General features: G+C 47.7%; 1 pseudogene; it reads right to left on the bottom strand.

Moving 5' to 3' along the window:
• Positions 1–713, bottom strand: part of LOC111954069 (probable E3 ubiquitin-protein ligase RNF144A-A) — a 43101-nt pseudogene extending 42388 nt beyond the window's left edge.
• Between the last annotated feature and the right edge of the window lie 13552 nt (positions 714–14265).

The raw sequence follows: 14265 nt of genomic DNA, 5'->3' as shown, positions 1-14265 counted from the left end.
TCCTCCTCTTCTCCTCTCTCCCCTCTCCTCCTCTCCGCCTCCTCTCTGGCTCTCTCTCTCTATCTCTCTCCCCTCTCTCCTCTTCTCCTCTCTCTCTCCTCTCTCTCCTCTCTTCCTCTCCCTCTCCTCTTCTCCCCTCCTCCCTTCTCTTACCTCCTGCTCACTGCTTTCTCTCTCCTCTCTCTCTCCTCTCTCTCCCTCTCCCTCCTCTCCTCTCTCCTCTCATCCTCTCTCTCTCCCACCCTCTTCCTCTCCTCCTCCTCCTCCTCTCTCTTCCTCCTGCGCGTCTCTCTCCTCCTCTCCTCTCTCCTTCCCCCCATCTGCCTCTCCCCTCTCTCCCGCCTTCTCTCCCCTCCCTCCGCTTCGCCCCGCTCCCCCGCCGTGCGCTCGCCTACCGTCCGGGCGTCCGGAAGATTGACAACGAGCGAAAGACATTCACCGTACTTCTCAATTGAACCCAGCGTCAAAGTCTTTCTTTGCTCAACTAGCCTGCTAACACAGACTCAGCTAACCCAACCATTTTGTCGCACCCAGCCATGCCGTCTTACAACAGCCGCCTTTCTCGCTAACTTGTTGCATTTGAACTCACGCCGCTTAGAGCCGTGTCCTCCGAATGCCTTGCTGCTGCCTTGCTTGGCCCTTAGCCATTCCACGGTAACGCCTCGTCTTCTCAGAACCGCAGCGGCGCTAGGCATGTATCCGTTCCCTGACATTCTTCACGCCCTGGCAGCGCGCGTAGCTGGCGCTTCATAGCTCCGAGCCTAGTGCCCCCTTAATTAGACACAACCGTTGCAGGGCCTGAGCAGTGCTGAAGCACGCTGGGCCATGAACTCCTTGGTCGGTCTTGCGCGCCCTCCCAGCTCCCTCCGGTATTCCCAGGAAGATCAATGTTGTTTCCTCCGCGCATTCTACCATTCCGTCCATATCTTCGCATCTGATTGTCCCGAGGTATATCACCCTAGTTATTAATGAGCAAACGTTAGCGCTCTACGCTCAATAATGCGAGGTGCCCTGTGGTCCTCTTTGTCCTCTATCTCCTAGCACCAAGCCTCTCCTCCCCTCCGTTCATAAGCTTGGCCCTTACGCTAACGTGTTCAAGGTCATCCTCCTCGTTGTGTCTCCTGCGAGCTTTCTTATTCTGTTACTCTCTTATAGATTTTTTCAGCTCCTGTCTTTCTCGACCCATCGATTATCTTCCATCCTCTCTCCTCTGATCTGCATCCTCTCCTTGCTAAATTATCTCTCTTCTACCAAACAATATCCGGCTTCTCCGGTCTCTCCTCTCTTCCTCTCTCGTCCTGTGTCTCTCCTCTCTCCTCTCTCTCATCCTCTCCTCTCTCCTCTCCTCTCGCTCCCCGCTCTCTGCCTCCGGGTTACTGCTTCTCCCTCCCATCCACTGCCTCTCCTCCCCTTACTCTCCCTCTACCTCTATCTCTCTCATAAGTAGCTACAGCTCTACAATGTCAGTGTTCCTCTGTTCCTCTCCCTCTCTTCTGCTCGTCCTCTCTGTCCTCATTGCCTTTTCTCCTCTTCCTGAGTTTAGATTTTCTCCTCCTATTCTCAACCCGGTCTCCGCCGTCCATTCTCAATCAAGCTGAGCTCTCTTCTCCTGGCTCTCCCCGCCTCGACTCTTCCCTCTTCTCCTCTCGGGCAGCCTCCTTCTTCCCTTTCTTGCTGCGCCGTCACTCTGTACTCTCCTTGCTCCTAACTTTCTCCTCCCTCTTCTCCAGACTCCGTTTCTTGTTCTGCGTCTCTGTAGACGACATACTCTCTAATCAAACACTTTCTCCTTATACTTGCATCCGACGTTTCTTTCTATGCCTCCTTCTCCTTCCCTCTCCTCGATCCCTCCTGGTCTCTTCAGAACGCCTCCTCCTGACCCAAACAGTAAATCGCATACAATTTGCAAGGTTATCTTAATAACTTATAAAACCTTTGCGTTCCATCTAACTAGCGGAAATGCGTCTCTACATCCTGACTCATACAAACAGCACCCCCCCGGGGTGGGAGTCTCCTCTCTCTCTGTCCTCTCTCCTTGCTTCTCCTGCACTCATATCCCTTTCTCTCTGCCTCTCTCCTCTACTCCTCCTCTTCTTCCTGCGTCTCCCTCTTCCATGCTCTCTCCTTCGTACTCATGCACATAGCGCTCACCTTCTCTACCTCTATTCAAGATGGATCTTCTCTTTCTCCTCCCTCCCTCCTCCCCTCTCCTGCGTCTCTCGCTCTTCAGTCCTCCTCTTTAAACTTTCTGAATTACCTCCCTACTCACACTCGCATAAACTGACTGACCCGGTCACTTTTCAATCTCCTCTCCCCTTCACTACACGATCTACCTCTTGTTTCCCTTAATCCCTCTCTCCTCTCTCTCTGCCTCTCTACCGTTTATCGAACTTCCAGTCTCACATTGCCTCTAACAGTCATCTCCTCTCTCCTCCCTCCCCTCCTCTCTCCTCTCTCCTCTCTCCTCTTCTCTCACGTCTCTCCTACCTCCGGCTCCTCTCTCTCGTCTCTGCCTCTCCTCCCGCTTCTCCTCCTTCACACCCTCCCTATTGTTGTCATCTCGCTGCCTGCGCTGCCTCCTTCTCTGCTTGCGCGGTCCGCGTCCACGCTTAGAGGACGCTCTCGCCGCTCGCCGCGGCTGCTCTCCCGCTTCTCCTCGCCGTCCGCGGCTCGCACTCCTCCCGCCTGCCCGCTCTGCCTAGCTCGCTCGCGCGCCCTCCTCCCCTCGCCTCTACCCTCGGTGCGCCTTCATTTCAGTCGCCTCTGTCCATTTCTCCCGCCCTCACATGCATCTCTTCCGCCGTTGCACTTCTCGCGTGCTTTGTTGCGCTCGTTCCTTCTCTTCCCCACTCTGCCTTCTGAATTGCCTCCATCTTCCATTTTCCTCACAGTTCAAAGCCTTACTTCCATCAAGCTCTCTGTTCACACATCAAACTGAAACATCCGTTCTCTATCCTATTCCTCTCCTCTGGTCTCCGCTACACTTAACCTCAGCTGCTTCCCGTTGACATCTTCTCCCCATACATGTACCCTTCTGAATTCCCTAAGTATCCACACTTCTACTCTACACTCCCATTCGCTCCCCAATTTCCTCTCTACTTAATCCTCCTCTGAGAATGGGTGCGACGATTAGTCTGTCACCATGCTCCCACATTCTCTATGTCCTGTCCCCTCCCATTCAAATCTCGAACATCTCACACATATCTTGAACGCTATCCGCTCTCCTCCTTCTCTCCCCTCTTTCCGCCTCCTGCCTCCCTCACGGCCCACTCGACCTCCGTCCGCTTGTACTCGCGCCTCCTGCTTCCCCTATACTGCGAATCTGGCCGATCTGCTGTGACGAGGCGCGCAGTCGGCTACTCGCATCTTCACCGTAGGCAGGTTGTGCAATGCACAAACATCTCAACACACATGAGATTAAATAACCATCTGAGCGTCGCACGATCCAGAAAGGCACAAGACCGAGGGGCAATGGACCAAATCCGGTCATGGGCATCGCGCGATAAGTGCTAAATCATTCAGGCGGAATTGTTATTGGATGAAAAACACCAAATTAGGGACAACCACTCTCGCGCAAGCCTAGCAGTGGTGTACGCAATGAAACAGGCCTAGCAATACGAGTAACAAAAGGAAATCAGTATGGAGAGTATAACTCTTCAGTGCGGTAGCCCTGGCCAGAGTTGAGCGAAATTACCAGTCATACATGGCAGAGGGACTGGGGCATTTAGAAGGGCCGATCCCCACCCCCCCAGGCTGGAGGAGGGAAACAGTGCCAGAGTGTAATTTACTAACTTACGGACAAGATCCTACCAAGGACTGAGTGTACCAGGGCAATGACCATTCCGGCGGTGCAATAAGTACAGCCCAGAGCCAAGACAAAATGTACTACCATGTGGGACGTGGGCTGGAGAATAACAGAAACAGTCAGGAGAATAAATTCCCAGTAGAGGCTGTGCAGCCTGTTCTGTGAAGAACAGGAAATTTAAACAGCCGAAGTAAAGATGTGAAGAGGACTATATCAGCTAAGGACGCTGCTTGTGCGTGTTTACCACCAATGGTGATGCTGGAGTGGGCGTGGTGTGGATGGGTGGTGGGTGCGCGTGGAGCAGGCAGGGGAAAAGGAGCAGAGGCAGCCACCCGGGCGCGGCACATGAATGGTGCCTTGAACGCCATAGACTTATGGAGCACAGGACACCATTCAGTGCATGAGCTCTTGAAGGCTATAACCGGCGTTGCATGACTGATATGATTTGAGGCCGACGACGGTGGAAAGAAGACGTCCTAGCAGTGCTGTGAGGGTAAAGTGTCCGTCCCACGCACTTAGTGTAAGGAGACGGCAGATGGCCCAAATACATAAACGGCGGACACGCAGGTCTCATGTCTGTGCCCAGGCAGACTTCTATGAAGTGGTACCATTGAATTGCAGAAAAAACTAGTGAAAAGTATGGGGTAGTAGAAGATGGTAAAATAAAGAGCAACTGAAGAGCTGACGAACTACAAGATTGATGGAGAGCGGTACCTAGGGTAATTTCTCTCAAAGGAAAAACCAACCAGAAGTGTCGCATGTTGTGGTGGATAGGCCAGAGCGTGCAATGGAAAGCATGGTCCTTTATTGCAAGAACCAACTCCCAGATTGCAAGTCAGTGCGTCTACACGAACGACGGCAACAGGGCGGTGGGGCAAGGGGGTCAGGACGGGAGGGCTCAAACGAGGGAAGGAGGAACCAGGAGAGGTCTAAGGGGGGGACAAGAGGCAAGTAAGAGGGTGATACGATTGCCTCCAGGCGCTGGCGCCACAGTTCGTCCAGGCGACGGTCGAAAGGACAAACCCGCGAGCCCACGGGCTAATTGGCGTCCCGCAGAGAAATAGCAGGAGACAAATACAGTGGGAGAGGGGACGTGCGCAAGGACGAGAAAGAAAACAGTACCCAATCATCTCTGGACGGGGGTAACAAAAGAGGCTGGTCAAAGAAGGAGCAGGGAGGCGTTGTGGCGAGGCCGTGCCAGCAGGTGACTTAAACAACTCTCCATGACACACCAAAGACTCGGTTTGGTATCGACGATCAACAGACATATAGGAGTGCGCTGAGAGGGCACCCAACCGAAACAAGCGTGGGGAGAGAAAGAAGCAGGGAGCGAACAAAACGACCATCAGGCGAGCGGTAGCTGGGACCCGTGCGGAGGCCAAAGCAGGGGGTCAAGATTTGGGCAAAAAGCTGAAGGGCAATCAAACGGTCTCTCCTCTCTCCTCTCTCTCTCCACTGCTAGAGGTGCATTCTTCTACCTGCATCCTGATGTAGTTTTCAATTCCAAAACATCAAACCTGAGATTAAATCAAACCACTTACTCACGATCCAGAAAGGTAGAAAGACGAGGGGCAGAAATGAGTTCATGTGCATCTCGTATTCTAAATCATTCAGGTTAATGTATAACATCAATAGGGGACAACACTGCTCCGAGCAGCATTTTATCTCATAAAAGCCTATCAAACATTTAACAAATGAAAAATGGGAGAAACTTCTCATGCTTTGCCCTTTTGCCATTTACGAAATACAGTGKTATACATTTCAGATGGGATGGTTCATTTAAAGGCACGGCCACCCATGTCTGAGGGAACAGTCAGATTGTAAGTCAATTATGAAGATAAATATTGTAGGCCTACGGTAATAATACATCCAGGCATATTACTACCATGCTGTGCGTGATTAACAGGTAACATCATGGAATAATATTTTAGATGTCAGCTGTTTCTTGCGCTGAATAAGATGTACTCATCTATTATTTCTGGTACACCATATTGTGTATTCTGTAGTGGCGTTGGTGTGTATGTGTGTGTGTGTGTGCGCGTGAGTCAGTCATGGGAAAAGTATCAGAGAGCCACCCTGGGCTGTGTGAGTAGTAAGGCTTACAGGCGGCAGGTAGCCTAGCGTTTAAAACTTCTTCAGGCTAGGGTAAATTTTTCTCCACTTCCTGTTTGACTGASGTGCCCAAAGTAAACTGCTGTGACTCAGGCCCAGATGCCAGGATATCCATATAATTGGTACCATTGGATAGAAAATACTTTGAAATTTGTAGAAATGTTAAAATAATGTATGAGACTATAACACAATTGATATGGTAGGAGAAAATCCAAAGAAAAACCAACCAGAATTGTTTTTTTTTTTGAGAGTCCATGATCTTTCAATGGAAAGCTATGGGTCCTATGCAATTCCAACTCCCAGATTGCAATTCCTATGGCTTACACTAGATGTCAACAGTCTTTTTTCAAGGTTTCAGGCTTGTTTATTTCCAAACGAGGAAGAATTTTGAGTTTTGGTACAAGGAGTCAGAGATGGAAATCAGTCTGTGCATGCGCGGCGAAGAAAACGCGCACTTGCTAATTTTGCTTTTCCGTATGAAATATTATAGTTTAATTACATTTTAGGGTTACTTGAGGATTAAATAAAAACGTATTTTGACGTGTTTTAACAAAGATTAGCGGTAGCTTTTTSGATTCCTTTCTCTGCATGTTGAACGAGTGGATTACTCAAATCGATGGCACCAACTAAACAGACTTTTTGGGATATAAAGAAGGATTTTATCTAACAAAACGACCATGCATGTTGTAGCTGGGACCCTTGGGATTGCAAATCAGTGGAAGATTTTCAAAAAGTAAGTGAATATTTAATCGCTATTTGTGATTTTACGAAGCCTGTGCTGTTCATCAAAATATTTTGATGGTGGGCGCTGTCCTCAAACAATTGTATGGCATGCTTTTGCTGTAAAGCCTATTGTAAATAGGACAATGCAGTTAGATTAACAACAATTTAAGCTTTTAACCGATATTAGACGCTTGTATGTACATAGATGTTGAATATCCATACTTTTTATGATTATTTATTTGAATTGTCCGCCCTCCAATTTCACTGGAAGTTCTCTCCTATCTCAGAGAGGTTTGAAGAATGTTGGGTCAGTAACCAAAACGTTGCTGGTTCCAATCCCCGACCCGACTAGGTGAAAAATCTGTCAATGTGCCCTTGAGCAAGGGCCTGAACCCTTATTGCTCCTGTAAGTTGCTCTGCTAAATGACATCAAATGCTTAGCCCCGAGGTAGAGCAGAGAGCCTTTAATAGCAGTCAGATCTGAGGGAACACATACACCTTTCATTTCACATGACAGAGGGAGCAAGAGAGAGAAGGAGAGACTACGGGAAAGAGAGAAAGAGGGAGCAAGAGAGAGCGAGAGAGAAGAAGAGAGGAAGGAGGAGAGAGAAAGAGAAGAAGAGACTGCGGGAAAGAGAGGAAGGGAAAGAGAAGAKGAGATTGCAGGAAAGACAGAAAGGGGAAGAGAGAGATCTATCTATACTTTCAGACTCAACACACTTCAGTGCTCCTTGCTCTTGACAGGCCCCTGCATTTTATAAGATCAGAGTGGCTTCATATTAGCCTACTGACTTGAGGCAAAGGGATTGACAGAATATTTTTTCAAAAGAACTGAAAACGCTTTTGTGGAAAATAAACTCAGAGTCATCTTTGGCAGTTGGTCGTCTACGCTAGCGCTCTTAAGGGTTGACCCTCAGACCAAACCTGACCTACACAGCTGCCATGCAAAAATCTAGTTTTCAAGTGTTTTTCTCCTCCCAACACAGTATCAGTGAATACTTCACCAGATTTCCCATTACACCGSCTGCACCCGAGGGAGAGCACTAGGAAAGCTCCATTGCAACACACAGACATCCGGTCGCACCTTTCTGTCTGCTCCACAGAAGTACTGTATATGAGGCCACCTCTGGTTATCACATTCAGTAAATGAATATCTATTTATTTTATTTATTTAACTAGGAAGTCAGTTAAGAAATAATTCTTCTAACAATGACGGCCTACCTCGGGCCAAACCCGAACGATGCTGGCCAATTGTGCGCCACCCTATCACGGCCAAATGTGATACAGCCTGGATTTGAACCAGGACTGTAGTGATGCCTCTTACACTGAGATACAGGTGTCTTAGAACTTCTGCGCCACTCGGGGGGCTCCTAAATAGAAGTAGAGAGAACAATAGAGCAGAGTAGAGTAGGAGAACAATAGAACACGGTAGAGGAGAACAATAGGCAGGTAGAGGAGAACAATAGAGCAGGTAGAGGAGAACAATAGAGCGAAGTAGAGAAACAACTAGAGCAATAGAGGAGACAATAGAGCAGAGTAGGGAGAACAAAAGAGCATAGTAGAGAGAGAACAATATGCAAGAGGAGCTAGAGGAGAACAATAGATCAGAGTAGAGGAGAACAATAACACAGAGAGGAGAACAAATAGACAGAGTAGAGGAGAGACAAGTAGAGCAGGAGTAGAGGGAGAAAAATGGACAGAGTAAGAGAACAATAGACATGAGTAGAGAGAGAACAACTAGAGCAGAGAGTGAGAAATATGCAAGGAGAGGAGAACAATAGAGCAGAGTAGAGGAGAACAATAGAGCAGAGTGAAGAGAACACTAGACAGGAGTAGAGGAGAACATACAGCAGGAGTAGAGGAAAGAACATACTGACAGATAGAGGAGAACAATAGAGCAGAGTAGAGCGGAGAACAATAGAGACGTATGAAGGAGAAACAAAGAGCAGAGTAAGGAGAACAATAGAGCAGAGTAGAGGAGAACAGAATACGAGCTAAGAGATGAGACAATGACAGATAGAGGAGAACAATAGAGCAGATAGAGGCAATATCAATAGCACAGAGTAGAGGAGAACAATACACAGAGTAGAGGAGACAATAGAGCAGAAGAGGAGACCAATAGGCCACGCCGTAGACAAAAGGTAAGGATATAGAAGCGTAAATCGTGATAAAAAATGATAATATGCTCACAGCTTCTTTCAGATCTGATACATCAGGACACATGCATGAAATGTGATTTAAGCACAGCCTACACTCACAGATGTAATTCAGCACACTTGCAGTATCTAGTACCAGTCCATTTTACTCAACCATGCAACATTACTTAACATACTCAACACCCAAACCAAGATTCTCCCCGTGTTCTTCCTCCTTCCTCCACCTTCTCCTCTTCTCCCTCTCCTAAATTTCCAGTACCCTCATTCTGCTCCAAGGTTTAGTGAGACCCCAGGTGTTGCAATCTGTTCATGAGCCTCCATTGCTCTTGGCGAACTCCAAGGTCTTGATCAGGGCTCTCCATCTCCTTCGCTCTCTAACACCCACACCACACACACACACACACACACCACACACACACAACACACACACACACACACACACAACACACACACACACACACACACACACACACACACACACACCACACACACACACACACACACACACACACACACACACACACACACACACACATTCATATACAATCCCACACACTTAAACCACCTCACGCGAACAGGTTATCCTGTTTGGCCAGATGTTGCTGAACCCCACACCCCCCTCCAGCCTCCACTTCCCTTGCCCCCAGTCTCTGTGGTCTGCCTGCCTGTCCATCTGCACAGCGATCCTGGGGAAACCATTCATTTATGCCCCAGGCCTCTGACCCAGACGATCCAAAAGCATTTGGACGGTCATAATTGTGTCCAGTAGCTGACACGTGAGTTATCCTCTCGACAGCCCAGCTTGGGAGGAGGTGAAAAGAGGGCAACTGCAAGATGGAGGTGGAATCATAGGACAAGAGAAGAACAACACTGACATGTCTGTCGGTAACATTAGAACGAATGTGACATGTCTGAAGCTTGATCAAACAGACATAGCATATTATGTGCCCTGTTCCAATCCCTCAATGTTTGAATCTGTCCAACCTCAGTGTGATCTCAAAACCCGTGTTTGAATGCAATAGAATTTATGACTAGACTTATCTTATGTTGATGCGCTAAAGGAAAATATGGATAACCACGAACTTCTAAGGAAATTGCCGATTGGGAAGAAACCCTATCGGTTATTGAACATCCACTTGATCGGTTTACTCGGTATTTGGCAGATGTTTGTTTGTCCGTTGCTTATAGCGGGAATTCAGGCGGACCCGTGGGGACATACAAGTGAAGTAGAATTGAACAAACGCCTAAATTGATATACTTTTCAAAAGAAAGCATTTAAACTCGCAGAAAACCCCTCGATGGTCCCTCACCTCATCAAAGTTTAATGGCTCAGATGCACTCCTCACAGACCCACTCAGGGACCTGTAGTGCAACAAACAGAGGAAAAATATCTATTCACTTGTTGGCCCTGGTTAGTTAACGTAGCCATAGCCCAATCTTGTTGATGCATCTAACATTACTACATCCTCACTCTCATCTCCTACCTCGTCTCATCTTCTCTCTCTCTGCTCTCTCTCTCTCTCTCTCTCTCTCTCTCTCGTCTCTGCTCTCTCTCTCCTCTATTTATCTCTCTTTTTCCCCCTCGTTTGCCTTTCCTTTCTCTGCTGTTACTGAATGAGTTTAGTAATTGTTACAGTCCCATTATATTGCACTGAACTGAAACACGGACGTCTGAAGCAGCAGGGTCAATGACAGCCAATTGACATTTTTGAAGAATGGTGTATATTGATTCAGCCCCGCTCACACATAGCGACAGAGAAAGAGTGGGCAAGAGAGAGATGGACAGAGGCTATCTGTTTACCATCTCTCATCTGCTTTGTGAGTATCACTCATCACAATGTACGCCCTTTCACACAACACCTGTGATTTGTCTGATGCGTTAGTGAGGCAACGTCATGTGGAAAGAGAGCGAAGGAGAGAGAGAGTTTAGAGGAAGCAGCATGGAGACTGGAGTACAGACTAAAAGGCAATAGGGTGAAGCAGAGAGAAGACGAGGAAGACGCTGACGAAGACTGAGAGAGAAGAAGAAGAGAAGAGTGGAGAAGAGAAAGAGGAGAAGAGGGAGAGAGAGAGAGAGAGAGAGAGAGAGAGAGAGAGAGAGAGAGAGAACACAAGGTTTGAGAACATGGGAGACGGGGTGAAGTGGCAGCAGTAGCAGGGTGAGCTAGCTAGTGTGGGGTAGGGTTGTAATGTCATTTGTTGTATTGTGAGAGATGACCCCCTCAGCTAGCGAGGCAAACCCCTGGAGGTCAGGGTGAACACGCATGGAGACATGATTTATGGGCGAGAGGCAGGCGGCCCGCCGTACACTGCCGTACCGCCATACTGTACAGCTGTCATTCATTACAGCTGTCAGGACATCAGTGGCTGTGATTCGCCTCTTATTTAATCTTGATTAACAAAGACGCACTGTGTGCCGCCCTCAACTCAGCGGGATGGGAGCCTGCATAACAACAGCAGGATGCTCCATGATGGGATTATTATTTTAAGGACAAATATAGGCTCTAAAAAACACACACATTAGCACACACACACACACACATACACACACCTCACTCACCACAGATACCGGGCTAGCTATTGTGACATCTATTGGGCAATGTGAGAAACTGCAACCGTGCCAGTCACAGACAGATAGACAGACAGACAGACAGACCTATGGACGGACAGACAGCCGTAAGGACGGACAGACAGACAGACGCATGGATGGACAGACAGACAGGCGGACAGACGTATGGATGGACAGACAGACGGAGAGAGTTGACGGATTGACAGGTAAGGATTTCTACTAGGAACAAGAGACAAGCTTTGACCCATTATGCACCTGGAGTGAGTTCACCGTCCCACTTTAGCCTAAGCACACGATAAGCCAAATATGTCAGCAGCTGCCTCCCAAATGGCACCCTATTCCCTATATAGTACACTACTTTTGACCAGAGCCCTATGGGGTGCCATTTGTGACACTGAAAGAGGGAAAGAGAGAGATCGGCGTGGGAAAGTGTACTCTCCAAATCACAGAGGCAAGAGGTTATCTTATCAAAACAATGGTCACCTACCCAGACCGGCCAGATCAAGGAAAATAACACTGGACTAGTGACAAGAATGTTCTCTCTCTCTCTCTCTCTCTCTCTCTCTCTCTCTCTCTCTCTCTCCTCTCCTCTCTCTCCGTCCTCTCTCTCTCTATCTCTATCTCTATCTATCAGTAAGACCAGTAACAACTCTTTCACTGTGACATCTAGAATCTCTCAGTATAATTGGGAAGAGAAGTGAAATAAACCACATCTGTGAAAACTTATGATCTTGCCTCATCATTTTGTCATGGAAACAGGAAATAAGAATGATTAGGGGAATAAGAATGTGGCTCAGAAGAGTGGTTGTACATTTATTTCACACCAGGTGCCTGTTAGGATCTTACTATGGGGGTGGACAATGGGGGACTAAGGACTCACACACACCTCATTTAAAACTTCTAGAAATGGGACTGCTGCGTTCACTCCCTCCGTCCTGATAAGTCTCAATCCAGCAGGTTAGGTCAGGTCAGTGTTGAGATGTAAAGCATGGTTTGTTCATGTTTGGTCTTAGCCTGGCCATAGGGAACACACATACACACACAGATAAACACATAAGTGGACACACACACCCTCCCCAAATAGACACACGCATACACACACACACACAGATTAGGGAGAAGGATTCTTTTTTTAGGCACATACATGGCCTTCTACTACAGCATATAGTTGAGAGAGATGGCACCAACAGAAATGGTCACCTCACTTCAGGTCTTTAGAAAACTAAGCAGTTATTTGCTTTTTTATGGATTATTTCTTACATTGTTAACCCAGAAAATCTCAAGTCTTATTACATACAGCTGGGAAGAACTATTGGATATGAAAGCGATGTCGATTTACCATCATTACGACCAGGAATARGTCTTTCCCGAAGCGGATCCTTTGTTCGGACCTCCACCCTGGACATGGGATCTTATCCCAGAGGTCGACGTAAAACAACGTGGTCGCCACAGGAGAGGTAGACGGAGCGGCCTACTGGTCAGACTCAGAAGGCCAGCTCACCATCCACCACTTCCTAGCATATTACTTGCCAATGTCCAATCTCTAGATAACAAGGTGGACGAAATTAGGTACGAGGTGGACAAAATTAGGGTACGAGTTGCCATCCAGAGAGACATCAGAGATTGTAACATTCTCAGAAACAAACATCTCTGGTAAGAAGAAGGGCGGGGGTGTATACCTTATGATTAACAACTCATGGTGTAATCACAACATACAGGAACTCAAGTCCTTTTGTTCACCTGACCTAGAATTCCTTACAATCAAATGCCGACTGCYATATCTTCCAAGAGAATTCTCTTCGATTATAGTCACAGCCGTGTAAACCCCCCGAAAGCAGATACCTCGTCGGCCCTGAAAGAACTTCACTGGACTCTATGTAAACTGGAAACCATACATCCTGAGGCTGCATTTAATGTAGCTGGGGATTTTAACAAAGCTAACCTAAGATCAATACTCCCTAAATTCTATCAGCATATCGAATGCGCGACAAAAGCTAGCAGAATTCTGGACCATTGGTACTCTAACTTCCACGATGCATACAAAGCCCTCCCGCGCTCTGCCTTCGGCAAATCTGACCATGAATCCATTTTGTTTCTCCCAGCCTATAGACAGAAACTTAAACAGGAAACGCCCGTGCTCAGGTCAATACAACGCTGGTCTGCCCAATCGGATTCCACGCTTCAAGATTGCTTTGATCACGTGGACTGGGATATGTTCTGGATAGCCTCAGACAACTGTGACTATTAAAACCTTCCCTTACCAGAAACCATGGATTAATGGCAACATTCACGCAAAACTGAAAGCGCAAACCACCGCTTTTAATCATGGCAAGGCGACTGGAAACATGACCGAAAACAAACAGCGCAGCTCTTCAGTCCGCAAGGCAAACAAAAAGCATAACGTCAGTATAGAGACAAAGTAGAGTTGCAATTCAATGGCTCAAACATGAGACGTATGTGGCAGGGTCTACAGTCAATCACGGACTACAAAAAGAAAACCAGCCCCGTCACAGACATTAACGTCTTGCTCCCAGACAAATTACTTCTTTGCTCGCTTTGCTCCCAGACAAACAACTTCTTTGCTCGCTTTGAGGGCAATACAGTGCCACAGACACGGCCCGCTACCAAAGCTTGTGGGCTCTCCTTCTCTGTGGCCAATGTGAGTAAAACATTTAAACGTGTTAACCCTCGCAAGGCTGCCGGCCCAGACGGCATCCCTAGCCGCGTCCTCAGAGCATGGTCTCTGCAAAGCACTTCATTGATGATAGCAGGAGTGCAATGGAGGCGATAAGTCATTTAGTCGTGTTACTAGGCTTCTTTGGAAAAGGCACTAACATGCTGGGCACCAGACTGGATAGGATGTGTTGAATATGTCCATAAACACACCACCGCTGGTCTGC

The sequence above is a fragment of the Salvelinus sp. IW2-2015 genome, linkage group LG28, assembly GCF_002910315.2.
Source record: "Salvelinus sp. IW2-2015 linkage group LG28, ASM291031v2, whole genome shotgun sequence".
Classification (NCBI taxonomy): Eukaryota; Metazoa; Chordata; class Actinopteri; order Salmoniformes; family Salmonidae; genus Salvelinus; species Salvelinus sp. IW2-2015.
This window is presented reverse-complemented; position numbering and strand designations above follow the sequence as displayed.